The 15,646-nt window shown below is 40.2% G+C and overlaps 1 protein-coding gene and 1 non-coding gene across 2 annotated transcripts in view; one reads left to right on the top strand and one right to left on the bottom strand.

The window, feature by feature from the left end:
- LOC124593960 (dynein beta chain, ciliary-like) overlaps positions 1-15,646 on the top strand; it is a 746,507-nt gene that overhangs the window by 186,621 nt on the left and 544,240 nt on the right. The gene's annotated exons all lie outside the window — the stretch shown is intronic.
- On the bottom strand, positions 1,379-1,453 carry Trnat-ugu. Its single transcript has one exon. It is a non-coding gene; the product is annotated as a tRNA-Thr (tRNA).

Genomic DNA, 15,646 nt, shown 5'->3' on the forward strand with positions numbered 1-15,646 from the left:
CCAACGTTTTCAGAGTTTAGGATGCAAGTTTTTATTGAGTTAACTGAAGGCACCAGCTTATTATGATTAATTTGCAAATGCGCCCAGAAACGACACTGAGCAACTGCATAGCTACCGCTTTGGTAGAACGTTTTCACTCCAAACAACCATTGTTGCTTAGTCCACTGCTCCATGGCTACTGAAATGCTTTGTGTTGGGGAATGCAGTGGTGACCTTGGTTACTCGCTCCCCCCCCCCCTCCCCCCCCCCCATCCCACCACACTACTTCCAACACTTCTGCTCAATAATAATAAATGCAGGTTTGACTGCCGCACCTTGTATGTATGCAGATGACGCTACTTTGCTGCCTTTTAACTATGTATGTGAAGTCCATGTCAAAAGAATGAATTAGTTAAAGAAAAAGTAGCATCCATTAAGGGCAAATGGTTTACTATTAACTGTAAATAAGATGCAGAATATATCATTCATTTTAGAAAAAAATGTTAAATTTTTAGGCATTTCACTTGACAACAAGCTACAATGAAGGAACCATGTAGAACAAGTAACAGTTAGGTTATCAAGAGTAATATTCATCCTGGAGAAACTGATGTCATGTGTCATCTTCAAATAGGACAGTGTATTTTGCCTATTTTCAATCTGTTTTAAAGTATGGATTAATACTCTGGGGAAATAGCAAAATAAATAAATAAATAAATGAAGGAAATTTTTGTAATTCAGAAGAACACAATTAGAATGATGGCAAAAGGAGAAAGCAGAACTCATTGCAGAGATTTTGTTCAATGAATGTACTATTTTAAGTATAATTAATTTATATATTCTAGAAAGTGTTAACCCTGAAGACTAGCAAAAACAAACAATAGTCAGACCCACAGGGCAATCAAAATATGTAACAAACTGTGTAAACATGTCACAAGCATAACAATCAAATCATTTAAGGAAAAGTTACACAGCTCTTTCTAATAAACCCACTTTATTCTTTAGAAACATTTTAAGATATGCTAAATACTACAGTGTAAATAATGTCAGTAGGTATCATGTAATATGAATAAGTAAGTGGACTGAAGAAAGTGTATTGCATATACAAATGCTGAATGACTAATAAAAATGTGAATCTGTGTGTTTCATCTGCAGGTGTTTCTAGTTTTATAGGCATCAAGCTATCGTTGGTTAAAATTTCCAAACAATGAACACATAAATGTAATTACTGGTAAAGCCTAACACCTAATAATCAACTTGATGAAGATGGTATCTGTTCCCGAAAGAACAGATACCATTGATGAGCGTGCAGCTTCTCTAGAATGAAATGATAATTAAATCGAAACCCTTAGCTGCTGACAGGTGTTGTTGATATACATCAATTGGGACAGCTGAAAATGTGTACCCCAACCAGGACTCGAACCTGGGACCTCCTGCTTACATGGCAGATGCTCTATCCATCTGAGCCACCGAGGGCACAGAGGATAGTGCGACTGCAGGCACTTATCCCTTGCGCGCTTCCCATGAGACCCACATTCCCAACTGTCCACAATCTACATTCGCAGTGTTCCTAATAGATATTTGCCCATTCACTCATTACTCGCGCCAGAGTAATCTGACGAGTCCCATAAGAGTTTGGGCAAAGCGTGCGCATTCGCACGGAAGAAGGCAATGGCCGGGTAGCCTTTTAACTATATGAAGATGGCATCTGTTTCCGAAAGAATAGATACCATTGATGAGCGTGCAGCTTCTCTAGAATGAAATGATAATTAAATCGAAACCCTTAGCTGCCGACAGGTGTTGTTGATATACATCAATGGGGACAGCTAAAAATGTGTGCCCTGACTGGGACTCAAACCTGGGATCTCCTGCTACATGCCAGACGCTCTATCCATCTGAGCCACCGAGGGCACAGAGGATAGTGTGACCGTAGGGACTTATCCCTTGCACGCTTCCTGTGAGAACATGCTATTGGTAACACTACGAATGTAGGTTGTAGACAGTTGGGAATCTGGGTCTCAAGGGAAGTGTGCAAAGGATAAGTCCCTGCAGTCGCACTATCCTCTGTGCCCTCGGTGGCTCAGATGGATAGAGCATCTGCCATGTAAGCAGGAGATCACGGGTTCGAGTCCCGGTTGGGGCACACGTTTTCAGCTGTCCCCATTGATGTATATCAACAACACCTGTCTGCAGCTTATCGTTTTGATTTAATTATCATTTAATCAACTAGATGTTTACACACTTTGGTTTTCCATTTACAACTAATGTTGCTGAGATGGTCTGTTGTGACCAGGCAAAACTACTTTTGTTTGGGTATAACTGTGGGAAGAACGCTCATTGTATTAGAACAGATGGAGTATTACTTTACTTTATTCCGCAAATGAATAAAAGATTTACTTAATTTTGATACAGATCTTTGCCACAGGCCCAATAAATTACAGTTGTTATTGACTAATAAAGCTTCACTTGATGCACAGGTTAACAAAGTTTTCTGTTGCAGTACAGTGTTCCACATTTAAATGAAGAAGTCCATCAGAAACTTTTAACTATCACATTGGTCCTATACTATAATCCTGACTCCTTTAGAAAAGGTCATGAACTGGGACAGAGCTCTTGTTAGCTCTACAGTATATCGACTTCAGCATGAGGGCACTGCACGCCAGTGATGTTGGTAGAGTTAAGACAGAACTTCCTGCTGAGTGGTCACAACCTGCACATCATACTTTTTTGTATGCCACAGCAGAATTCCTGATTGTGGAAGCTGCATGGGTGGGAAATTTTCTTTCAAACTGTATGTTCAACCATGGTGCACATGTTGTAAAACAACCTGAAGAACTATTATAAAACAACCTGAAGAGCTATTTCAGAAGCAACTGCTGAGGCAATAGCCCCAACATTGAGGTGAAAATTTTGAAGACAGTCAGTATCCTGAGAATCGATTTGAAAACACTGGGTGGGAAATTTTCTTTCAAACTGCATGTTCAACCATGGTGCACATGTTGTAAAACAACCTGAAGAACTATTATAAAACAACCTGAAGAGCTATTTCAGAAGCAACTGCTGAGGCAATAGCCCCAACATTGAGGTGAAAATTTTGAAGACAGTCAGTATCCTGAGAATCGATTTGAAAACATAGTTACTCAGATGAATCAAATGCTGTGTCTGTACTGAGTGGTAGCTGAGCCACTATGTAAACATTCGAATGTTGGGCAGTAGCCTGCATAACAACTCATACTGGCATCAGACGATATCGGAGCCCAGTGTTGCAGTTTTTTGTACTGTCTGAGGTGGGACACGTTTGATAGGATTGAACGAGGTCCTCAAAGGCCGATGATATGTCGACAAATAGAACTTCCAACTTAACAAATACTGGTAACACCATAGATAATGGTGAGAACCTCTTTTTCAAGCTGACTTTAGTTACAGTATTTTAGGGAAAAGCAATAGGTCGGTCAGAAGAACCAATTTTATGGGAGAGCACTGTTCCGATCCCATAAGTAGACGTGTCCACACCTAACTGTAACAGTATTAGCTGGATCAAAGTGAATCAAATATCTATGACTTAACATTGCCTCTTTCAGTTGCTGAAATGCTTTCTGACTTTCTTTAGACTGCACAAAAAGAACATTTTTCTGGTACAGCTGGTTAAGTGGGGGAACACTTTGCGCAGTGTTAGGAATAAGTTCTGTATAATAGGTGGACTTCCCCAGGACTGATTGTAGCTCTTTAATGTTACGGGGTGCCAGTGGACCTCCAATCACAGACAGATGTGGCCTAGTTGGATTTATACCCTGTGTATTTATTACGTGACCTAAATACAACAGTATTATCTAAATAGTTGTGCCACAAGGGACTATTGCTGTTAACTGTTCCAGGAACAGGTTGATGTAGCTAGGTTTATAACCTGCGTATTTATTATATTGCCTAAATACAAAAATATAGTTTTTACAAGAAGGGACTATTGCTGTTAACTGTTCCAGGAACCACTGAAAAACTGCCAGAGCTGAAGAACTTCCAAATGGTAGTTTTGAAACTGGAACAAATCTAAGCGATTGTTTATTACAAAGTATTGCTTGGATCGTTCACCCAGTGGTAACTGTATGTATGCCTCCTGCAAATCTATCTTTGAAAAGTCTTTGCCCCATCCCAGTCTGTTCATCAATTCCTTCAGAAGTGGAAGAGGCCAAGAACCCACTACAGTTTGTGTGTTTACTGTTGCCGTAAAGTCCACACATGAACGTAAACCACCTGAGACTTCTTCAGAATGATCGAGGATGATGTCCATTGGAGTGCAGAAATGGCTTTGATAACTCCATTGTCTTGCCATTTTTGCAATTCCTGAGCAACTTGTTCACATAATGCATGTGGGCAGGTCGTGCACGAAAAAATTGCAGCTGTGCATTGCCTTGCACAGTAATGTTAGCTTCAAAGTTATTAGCTCTTCGTATTCCTGGTTAAAATAGTTCCATGAACTTACTACGCAAATCAGAAACATTACTGTGAGGCACAGAAACACTGATTTGTAACATATCATTCCGAATGCACAAATTGAATAAATCAAAAAAATCTAAGCCAAATATGTTTGCCTGTTTTCAGAACTTAGTGTGTGGAAAGAATGACATTGCGTCACTCCCTGAAAAGTTGCTGGCAAACTACTCATGCTAAGAACTGGTATTTTTTGTCCGTTATAAGTAGATAAAATTGAAGTAGGCTGCTTTAGTGGTGGGCTACCGATTCTGTCATAAGTGACTTTATTTATCAGGGAAACAGAAGCACCAGTGTCCATCTGTGATTTAATTATCTTATTTTTCACTTGTAACTGAACAAAAAGTTTGTTTGCCTGCCGGCATGTAGCAGCTAAAGACCACTGCATTGCGGGAGTACTTGGTGTGGCTTGCATTTGAGTGAGAGGTGTTGCCTGCACCATGAACATTTGTTGACAGTGAAGCTGTAGTTACTGTGTACTAGCACACTGGGGGGACTAGCGGCTGTTGCCTTTGTCCTGCCCCTTCTGCATAAACATACAGTTGGAATATGACCTTCACGTCTACATTGAAAGCAACTAGCATTATGGCATGGGCAATATTTCCGATCATGCCTCAAAAAATGCAGAGGACACGATTTTCTCCCAGAGTTTAGTAACACATGCCATGTGCTGCCAGACTGAAAGTTTTTACTTCAGCTGTTCTTAATTTGTCAGAGCACTGTTCTTAATTACCTGAACACTATCTGTACATGAGACTGAGTGTGTGGTGCACTATGCACAACTGAAACACAAGAAGCCTTAAAATCAATGTCTGTTGAGTCCACAGTTGTTTGAAATTTCACAATAGACAGAACTGATTTTAAATCAGTGTCAAGCAGCTTCAGAATTGCAGTGCAAATATGTCCATTGGATACGTTCTGTGTAATGACATCACATAACGTTACCATGATATAGTTAATTCCACATGAACATTTAAACTTGCAATATGTGGTGAGACCTCTAAGTTTGGCTATCCACTGTTTGACTGTGTGAACAGGCTGCTGCTTCAGATGAAAGAATTTAAACACGCAGCTGATTCATGGACGTAATTGTCAAAATAATTGTGTAACAATTTTACAAACTCATCGTAGATGATTTTCTCAGGAATAGGTTCCATGCACGGTTTAACACAAAAGTGGTATACCTCGGGACCAGAGGTGGACAAAAAAGAGGCATTGTGCTCTGTACCTGTTAATCTGTAGGCTGGGAAGTGTGCCTCTAATTGTGCAGTGTAGTCTGACCATTCTTCATCTTGGCTGTGATATTGGCAAAATTTTGGAGCAGCTACTGGCAGCGGTGCTGCTTGTTCGTGGAGTAGTGATGTCAGTTGTCTGACAGTGAGCAGCAGGCATTGTGTCTGCTGCACCTGAAACTGTGCAAGTTCAGTTACAGACTATCCTGTGGCAGGTCAGAAATGTTGCAGGGTGTATACGATCCGGGAAAAACCCGGGAATTTTTTCATCCGGGAGAAAACCGGGAAAAACCCATGAATTGTTCACAATTCCGGGAATTTTTCATTGTTTTAGTTTTCAATTAAATTTTCGTGGTTTTGAGTGGTAAGAACCAATACTCTAACAAAGGATATTACTATACCCCGCTACTGCAGAATAACACTGCAGCAACGAAACATGAACGAGAGAAGAAGAAAAAAAAAAAACCGTGAAATAAACTTAAGTTGCTAAGGAAATGCGCCGTATACAACAACAAAACACAGTGCTCGTACAAGCGTCTGCCAACAGCAAAATGTGTCAAAGGCTTTTGGAAGACTATGCAATGCTTCATAACAACAAATTGCCTCCGATGGGTGTGACGTGACAACCGTTTAAATTACATTCCTTTGAGCGGTTGCGGGCGGGGTCTTGCACATGCGCAGTTGAGTTGCATATGAGTAGTACCTTCTCCCGCTTCTTGTTACAGAAGTGTGGCTTGGCGCCACTACCTAATATTGCCCCGGTTCGGAAATATAGTAAATCCGGGCCTGATGCACAGAGCAGTCTGAGTTGTGGTGGGGAGGTGGGTCATCTCCAAGTGACCTGTGTTTACATTCAGTGATTTTCTTGTTTCCTCTTCGTTTATTGCTTTCACATTAAATGATAAAATTGATTTTAGTGACCAGGAGATATCAAAAGAATTAAAATATGTTCGCATAATTACGGCCGGCCAAAGTTTCAGATTTTATTTCCACGTTTCGGACAGTCAAGCATTAATCGCCTTGCAGAACAATGAAGTTATCTTTGTCGGTTTGCTAAAGAGATTTGGCTTTTATTAATCTTTTCTGCTGAGGTAGTCAGTTTATTTGAAACGAACTGTTTAATTTCACACTGTTGGCTGGTTTCAACTGTTCGCTGATTTCAAGTGCACGTATGACATTATGTCGTAATAAAGAACTAAACATGAGATAATACAATACTGGTACTCCAAGAAAATTTGCATCCGAATCTGGACATACGAATGTGCACTTTAAGCCGAATTATGCATTTTAGTATGGTTCACGAAATTCCGATGCTCTTGAAGTATCTTTTGATGTCTTGTTTCTTTTATGACATAATGTAAGATCTTTTAATGTTTTACACATACGAACATATGACCTTCCTGCGTCATCGCGTGGTGACGACTGTTATCTGGTGCTCTCTTGCAACTACTGAAACGAACCTATTTGTAACAGGCAGCGGGAAAATGTTGCGAACGGTGGTTTGAAAAGCGTTACATACATTAAAAGCGAGATGAACTATGTGCGAGAATGTATGATGAATTTCTTAAATAACAAAGTGTTTGACTCTCATTTAAAAATCAATTCTTTGAGGACAGCCATTTAGAAGAATTTCGAGCTCAGAAGATCACACATTTACGTTGGTATTAAAAATTTTCCTGGCACATTTGTGTGATGTATTTTAAAGTGTATCACGTGCAGAAAAGATCAACATTATATGTGGAAGCTTAGCTTCTCTTCCAGCTCATTAATCTTGGAGACCAATATTATTTGTGAATGCTATGTATATTAATTTAAACCATTTACTTTTCTTATTTGTGTTTTCGCGCTACTTAACTGTGATCTTGCTATTGGCTTACTACATCACGTTTCCTATGCTGTCATGAGCTGGCGAGATCACGTGACATGAGTTATGAGTGGCCTACAAAAGCGCATAGCAATCTCCATTTCAATGCTTCGAAAAGTAACATGCGGTATTTGGTGGAATTCGAATTTATACCTTCATAATACGAAAATATGCAGCCTACATATTGCTGCACATTAAAGGTGTTTCAAAAAGTGTTTTTTTCCCCTGAGTTTCGTTTTCTAAAGTTGCGGGTAATTCTACGTCGGTATATAGAACCATAAACATTCAGAGGATTGATGAGTTTTACAGTGCCAAGGAATAGTATACGGTCACTTAACACGGGAAAAGTGTATTTTCGCCCGGGAGAAAGTGTATTTTTAACCGTGAAATCCGGGAATTTTTTTCCCTTGTCCGTGTAGACACACTGTGTTGAAATGTTGTAGGACAATACAGTAAGACAACTGACAAGAAGCAGAGCACCAAAATTCAGAAAAAAGATGTACACAACAGGCAGGCAGCTGGCATGAATTATGAGCCAGTTAAATGCTGATCATTGTTGCTATTTGTTGTGACCAGGAGAAACTACTTTCGTCCGGCCACAACTGTTGAGTCTTTGGTTGCTCAACAAGAAGGCTCATCAACCAAGGACAGATTAAATATTATTTCACTTTGTTACATATATGAATAAAAGATTTACTTAACTTTGAGACAGATCTTTGCCACACGATCACTTGATAAGTTATTACTGAAATTGACTATTAAAGCATCATTTGATACACAGATTAACAAACTGTTCTGTTGCAGTATAAGGTTCTACATTTAAATGAACAAGTCCAAGACTATGATGTTGACTCGTTCAGATGAAGTCCCAAACTGGGACAGAGCTCTTGCTACCTTGACACTATATTGACCTCAGCATGAGGGTACTAGTATGCTAATAGGGGACATGTGTTCTTTAGGAGTGCCTCCCGTATATCGTTACAGATTGCAGTGAACCCTCCCTGTCTCTGGTATTGATGTGTGTTGCCAACTTTGAATGATAGAAGAATTTACTTTTTAAAGAAGTGTATACTTTTGAAGAATAGGGTGAATCACATCAGTGGGATCTCTTGTTACCTCTGTAGATCAGCCTCTTATCCATGAGGATGGATCACTTAATTTTAAACCTGGTTAACTACTTCCACTGAACACATATTAGAATTCAACTTCTAGCTAGATCACTAGCTTCAAACCAACTCCAGAAGCCTGGCTGAAACTGAGTGTACAGTCACAATGGCTGTGATTAACAATCTGTTGTTGTAGTCACTGGTGCAAGGAAATGGTGTTCACATTGTTAAGTGACTTATTGTTATTAGTGTTGTTAAATCTCTGGTAAGTAGCTAACTCTGTGGGTGATTGGTGACAGCAGATGTGTGATGAAATATTACTCACGACTTATCTCAATGTGTAAGCATTTCAGTGAATGTGGTATCTGCCCCCCCCCCTGCCCCCCCTTTAGCCTATTACTTTCCTGTTCTCCAATTTCACTCAGAAACTTCTGTTGTAGTTATACAGAACAATAATTAGTTTATGAAATCCAAAACTACCTATAGCCTAAATTTATTTTCCTGTTTGTACAAATACCAATGAGTGGGTGCTGTTGTGACATCATTTGGTTGACAAGCACCTTCTTCTCGATAGCATAATTTAGAAAAGAAACAAACACACACACACGCACACACACACACACACACACACACTGGTGATTTAAAACATTATTGCATGTTGGCTCACCTTTGGAACATGATAAAGCAACAGTTTTGCATAGGATGGATTTGACAAGTACTTGGTTGTTTCCCAGAGGTATGTGTAGTATAAGGATGGGGAAGGAACTTGGGTGTTCTTGTGTAAATGAACCATCCTGGCATTTGCCTGGAGTAATGTAGGGAAATCACAGAAAACGTAAAAAACTCAGTCGAATTTGGCTGAAAAGACATTAATGTGGCTTCACTATAATGCTCCTCAAACCACTGTAGCATGAATCTGCTCTTGATACATAGATAGTTATTCTGCTGGGAGATGCAATCTGTTGGGAAAGAGCAACCTGGATGATGACGTGTCTGGTCATGATCTTGGACTTGGTGTAACAAGAAATGTGATTCCTGTGACGCCATGAGATGTTTACATTGATCCACAGTCCAATTTTAATGATATCCACTGTAATCATAATAAGCAATGTCTCACATGAGTATGCGGCATCTCTTGTACATCACAGTGATCATTCAGCAACTGATTCTGTTAATGCCTCTCATATACCATACCATACATGGTAACAACACTAAACATGAATTCCAGTAATACACTCTGGTGGCTATTCCACCAGTGTGCAAAGGTAACTTGCATGATGTAACCATTGTTTTCTACATTTTGCAGAAGTAGTTCATTAGACAGTATAATCTATAATCTCAACATAGTTAATTACAATGAAAACATCCACTCAGTCAAATGTTGATAATTTTTCAGTAGAGAACATGGACTGGTTCCAAACAGCCTTTGACTGAGAAATAATAACTTAAAAGTGGGATCTTTCATACTACCTTGATAAAATGCGGTAGTGTTCTCGCTTCCTGCGCCTGGGTCCCAGGTTCGATTCCCGGCGGGGTCAGGGATTTTCTCTACCTCGTGATGACTGTATGTTCATCATCATTTCATCATCATTGACTCGCAAGTCGCCGAAGTGGCGTCAACTAAGAAGGACTTGCCATACGGCGGCCGAACTTCCCCGCATGGGGCCTCCCGGTCAGCAATTCCATACGATCATTTCATTTCAATGAATAAATAAATAAAGTATGGGAGGGATGCTGCTTACATTGCTGAGGAACTACTTGTGATGTATAAGTGGAGGTCTGCTTTTCAAACTCTTCCCTTAAGTTTAACAAGTTTTGTCAAAATCAACTCAGTGATCATGGACAAACAGTTTATTATATTGTTCTTGAGATTATGTTGGGAGCCAAAATTGGCTGAGTTCCTGCACAACTTCATGAAAAGTACATGCAGAACAGCTGCAGCAATGAAAGGAGCATATGCTGAGATGTGTGGACTCTGATGGGTTCTAGACCAAAGGCAACAACTACCAATTGAAGGCATTTAGTAAGTATACAGTGCAAGGACACATCTGTAGTAAACTGCTTTGCCACTTTTGTGTTACAGTAGCTTAACATGAATACTTGATAGTAACAGTGCATAAAATACCAAATGGAACTAACAGTTAGATTTGCTTACCTACAAATCAGGTGCCAGGCATTGTTTCTTTGGTAGGATGCTGAGAAACAGATGTTTTCCCATAGCATGTACTGCTTCCGAAATGTCTTGCATCTGTTGTATCTGTGTCAGACTGAACGATTAGAAGTTATCCTGACTTAGTGATCCATATGTTAACAATGCATTCAATCCACGACAATGACAGTGTTGAGAGGAAACATTGCAAAGTACAAACCTCATTCAGGGAAAATGGCTACCATGCTATGACAACAAAAGTAAAGATAAAGAGTACCAGGAATAACTGCTGAGGCAGTTTGGTGACTTACCATACATACAAGGCTTTAGTGATAGGATGGTAAAGATCCTACACTGATGGTGGAGGGGGAGGAGGGGGGCTCAGACTCATCTACTAAAACAACGATGAAATAAGAGACTTCTTGAGTATATGAGTTTTGCTATGATGGTGGACTAGTCTCTATTAGTGAGATATGGAGAACAAGTGATACAAATGGCTTGGTTGGAGTACTAAATTGATGGTGGGAGAATGTCAGACAGATGTGGTACATCCATACAATTTAAACAAGCCCTTGTGATTATTCAGCTTCTTCCGGCATAATTCATGACGAAATTGTTCATGGATGAACAGCCGGATGTCAGTGTCCCAACACACACTGTATTTCAGCAAGTGATCATATTACCATTATCATGTGCACTGATGTATTTACTGATTGGGGTTGATGCAGCACTTTTATCCCCCCCCCCCCCCTCTCCCCCAACCATCCAACCTCTCACTGTGTCCACTGTCTGTGCCCAGCATCTTGTCTCCCCATCCTCCCGCTGGCATGTTGCTCCATCGAGTATTCACACTAGTGGATGTTTACACCTCTGCTGTTGCTTTCACCTGCTCCTGAAGTCAGCTTGTTGTAAGATTCCTCTTCTTAATCAAAGTGCCCATTCCGAGGTGTTGCTAGGGATGTAGCCACTATCACTTATTCAAATCTTGCTTTAATGACACTGTCCCAGAAGTTAAATGGCTGTGTCAGGAACTTAGTATGGTCAGAATCCATTCTGTACATTTGCGATAGGTAGTGTTCCATGACTGCCAGCTTGTTAAGCTGCCACGATCTAGTGTGCCATTGGGGTTCTCGGAATGATCTTTGGCACTACACACCATCTGACCTATATATGTCTTGTTGCATTTGTAGATGGATTTCCATAGTCCAAGGTTCGTAGTCCATAGTCCAAGGTTGTCTGTGACACAACCAAGCAGAACCTGTGTTCTAGATGGTGGGTGGAGGACCACCTTTACTATTCAACTTATGTCTCCAGCTGTCCAACCAGTTCAATTCCTGGACATGGAAATGGATTGATGGTGTCACATGGGCCACAGGTTTGCACCCACTCCTAAATCCACACTTATCTCTGACATCATCATCTGCACGTATGACACCTGAATCAGTTGAAGAAGTACATGGCGTGAAACCTATCATGCTCTCATGTGAAAGAAACCTATGAAAACAAACATCTGTAGCACTGAGATGGCAGCCATACAGGAAATAAGAGAAGATCCATATATTGTTGTCTGACCAGAAAACACAGCCAAAACAACTGTGGTCCTGTCTCACCAGAATTACATTGAGAAGATACCGGACCTGTTCGTACTGGAAGATTAACATTGATCCTACCAAGAGGGTGGGGAGGAACACTGTGGTACTTTGGAAAGAATCCGGTTTGCCAAACGAAGTTGTTAAGAAACTGCAATAGAGAGCTTCAGTTCCACCAAGACTTAATGAACTTCAAAGGTTCATGAAAACTGTTATCGGAATTGGTAGCATTGGTGCCTAACTTAATCAATTGCTAAATACGTGATGGATATGATTAGCCCTTACTTTGGGAAGAGTTCATTTCATATTCAAAACTCTGTGAATTTTGTTGGGTGCCTTAACAACTTTAACCTTATTGATAACAATGTCCTTGTGAGATCTGACATTGTCTCTTTTCACCAGACTGCCATAAAAAGAATCCTTGGAACTTGTTCGCTTAGAAATTTGGTGTAGAGATGGCACACCTTTTTATGCATATCTTGGTGTTGACATACTTTCTTCTCAACAATGGTTACTATGGCAGATGGAAGGAATAGCAATGGGGAGTCCATTTTCACCAGTTTTTGCAAACACGGATGTGGGAGATCTTGAAGACAAAACCTTCCAGTCAACCCAGTGTTAATCAACCTATTTTTTGCAATATGTAGACAATACTTTTTATCGTACGACCACATGGAAGAGACAAGCTGAATGAGTTCTTCATAAATCACTGTTTCATCGACTAGAACACCAACTTTACCATGGAAGTCAAAGTGGATGGAGTTCTCCTCTTTTTGGATATCCCAGTATAAAGAAGAGCAGATGGCACATTGCACCACAGCATGTATTGGAAGAAGACACACACCCCACTACTTACATGTGGACAGCTGACACTACCCAGCACAGAGGAATGGGGTGTTCAAAACATTGGTACATAGGGCATGTACCCTCTCTGATAATAAAAGTCTTAACCAAGAACTTGAACATCTGAGGACAGTGATTTGGAAGAACAGCTGCACAGAGTGGCTAATTCAGAGAGCCCTAGGTCCTGTACTCACTGAACAACTGGAGGAACAGAAGTGAAAGCTCAGGAGAATGCAGTCATTCTGTTTATCCCATTAAAGATTAAAGATAGGATGATTTCTCCAGAAAGACCAAGTGAAGACATTCTTCCTCTTCCCAGCTAAAATATCAGCACTGTTTGGTAGTGTTGAAGACAATCTTGGACTTTGGAAACCTGGGGTGTACCATATGTATTGACAATGTGGCAACACACATAAAGGTTAGATAATGTATACTGTCAAAGATCATTGTTGAGAACACCAACAACACACTAGATTGCAGGGTCGTGGAACATTGCCTGTCTGATCACACTGAAAGAATTCTGATCATATGAAGATCTATTGAAATTCAAATAAGGGAATCTCTGATCAGTTTTAATGGTGGCTACATCTATAGTAAGGCTTGGGAACCTGCACTTAGTCTGATTAGGAAGAGGTAGTGATTAGGAAGAGGTAGGAGATAATCAACAATGAACAGACTTCAGGGACAAGTGGAGTAACAGCAGGGGTGCTGGCAGCACACATCCCTTGGCATGAAACCTCGGAGATAGAGCAACATGTCAGTTGGAGAAAAGGGGGGGGGGGAGGGAGGGAGATGGGAGAGAGACGCTGGGTGCAGATGGTAGACAGAGCAGCAGATTGGAGGGAGGAAAGCGAAAGATACTAACACTGCACCAACCCCTAAGTAGTAAGTCCATCAGCACACTTGTTGTTGGCATTAAGGTCAATTGCTGACACACAGTGTATCTTAAAAAAGATGTATGAACACTTTGAATCAATTTAAAAACTTTATCTATGAAAATAGAGACAAGTTTGAAGGCTTGAATTACAGAAAAAATGTGCTTAAAAGAAACTTGTTCACAATTGATCAAATTTATGGCCATCATTTTCCAGACAAAATGATAATGCAAACCAGTGGATTGGCAGACATCATAAAACATTTCTTTTGGAATTTCGTGATATTGTCATTCAATTTCAAAGCACCATTTGTTCTGGGTTTTGTGCGATAAATTCTGTACTTGAGGCATCCCCATAAAAAGAAGTCCATTGGTGTGAGGTCTGGGTAACCCACAACGTATTTAATGCTATCCCTTCATGCAAACCATGTGTTTGGAAAAGCTGCATCGAGATGGGCTCTTATATTGCAGTGGTAGTGGGGAGGTGCTCCACCTTGATGAAAGTAAATCTCATCATCACTAAACATCTCCTCAGTGGGTGGACCGATGGACTCCTGCAGCATGGTTAGGTACCTGTCACCAGTGGCAGTTCTGTAAAATTAAAAAGAAAAAAGAAAAGTCCTATGATGCCCAATGCTGGTATCCCACACCACACTGTTATTCCCTGTAAGTTTAAATATTGTTCAGCAATAATATGGGAATTAACAGGACCCAGGCAGTTATGGTGATTAATTGTGTTGTTTAATTTAAAGGTGTCCTCAGAGCTCCAGCCAACAATATGTGGGAAACCTGCATCTTCTGTAAATTCTGCCAGGTACCATTCACAGAACTGAACTCTCCGGTCAGTATCATCTTCGTTGAGAGCATTAATTACTGCTGGTATGTAGTATTTACAGCATGGATGTTTCAAGATGCAATGAATGCTATCTTTTGAGATGTGTGTCGACTGAGTCGTTTGCCATAGAGTTTTCTGTGGGGATCCAATGAGGGTTTCCTGCGTCTGCTTTTCTTTTCTGAGGCTGGTGGACAACTGTGGTCATCCAGAAAGTTTCTTGTTGACGGTGTATACAGGATGGTCCATTGATCATGACTGGGCCAAATATCTCACGAAATAAGCATCAAACGAAAAAACTACAAAGAGCGAAACTTGTCTAGCTTGAAGGGGGAAACGAGATGGCGCTATGGTTGGCCCACTAGATGGTGCTGCCATAGGTCAAACGTATATCAACTGCATTTTTTTATATAGGAACCCCCATTTTTCATTACATGTTCATGTAGTACGTAAAGAAATATGAAAGTTTTAGTTGGATCACTTTTTGCACTTTGTGATAGATGGTGCTGTAATAGTCACAAACATACGGCTCACAATTTTAGATGAACACTTGGTAACAGGTAGGTTTTTTAAATTAAAATACAGAACATAGGTATGTTTGAACATTTTATTTCGGTTGTTCCAATATGATACATGTACTTTTGTGAACTTATCATTTCTGACAATGCATACTATTACAGAATGAATACCTGTTAA

Source organism: Schistocerca americana, chromosome 2, assembly GCF_021461395.2.
Source record: "Schistocerca americana isolate TAMUIC-IGC-003095 chromosome 2, iqSchAmer2.1, whole genome shotgun sequence".
NCBI lineage: Eukaryota > Metazoa > Arthropoda > Insecta > Orthoptera > Acrididae > Schistocerca > Schistocerca americana.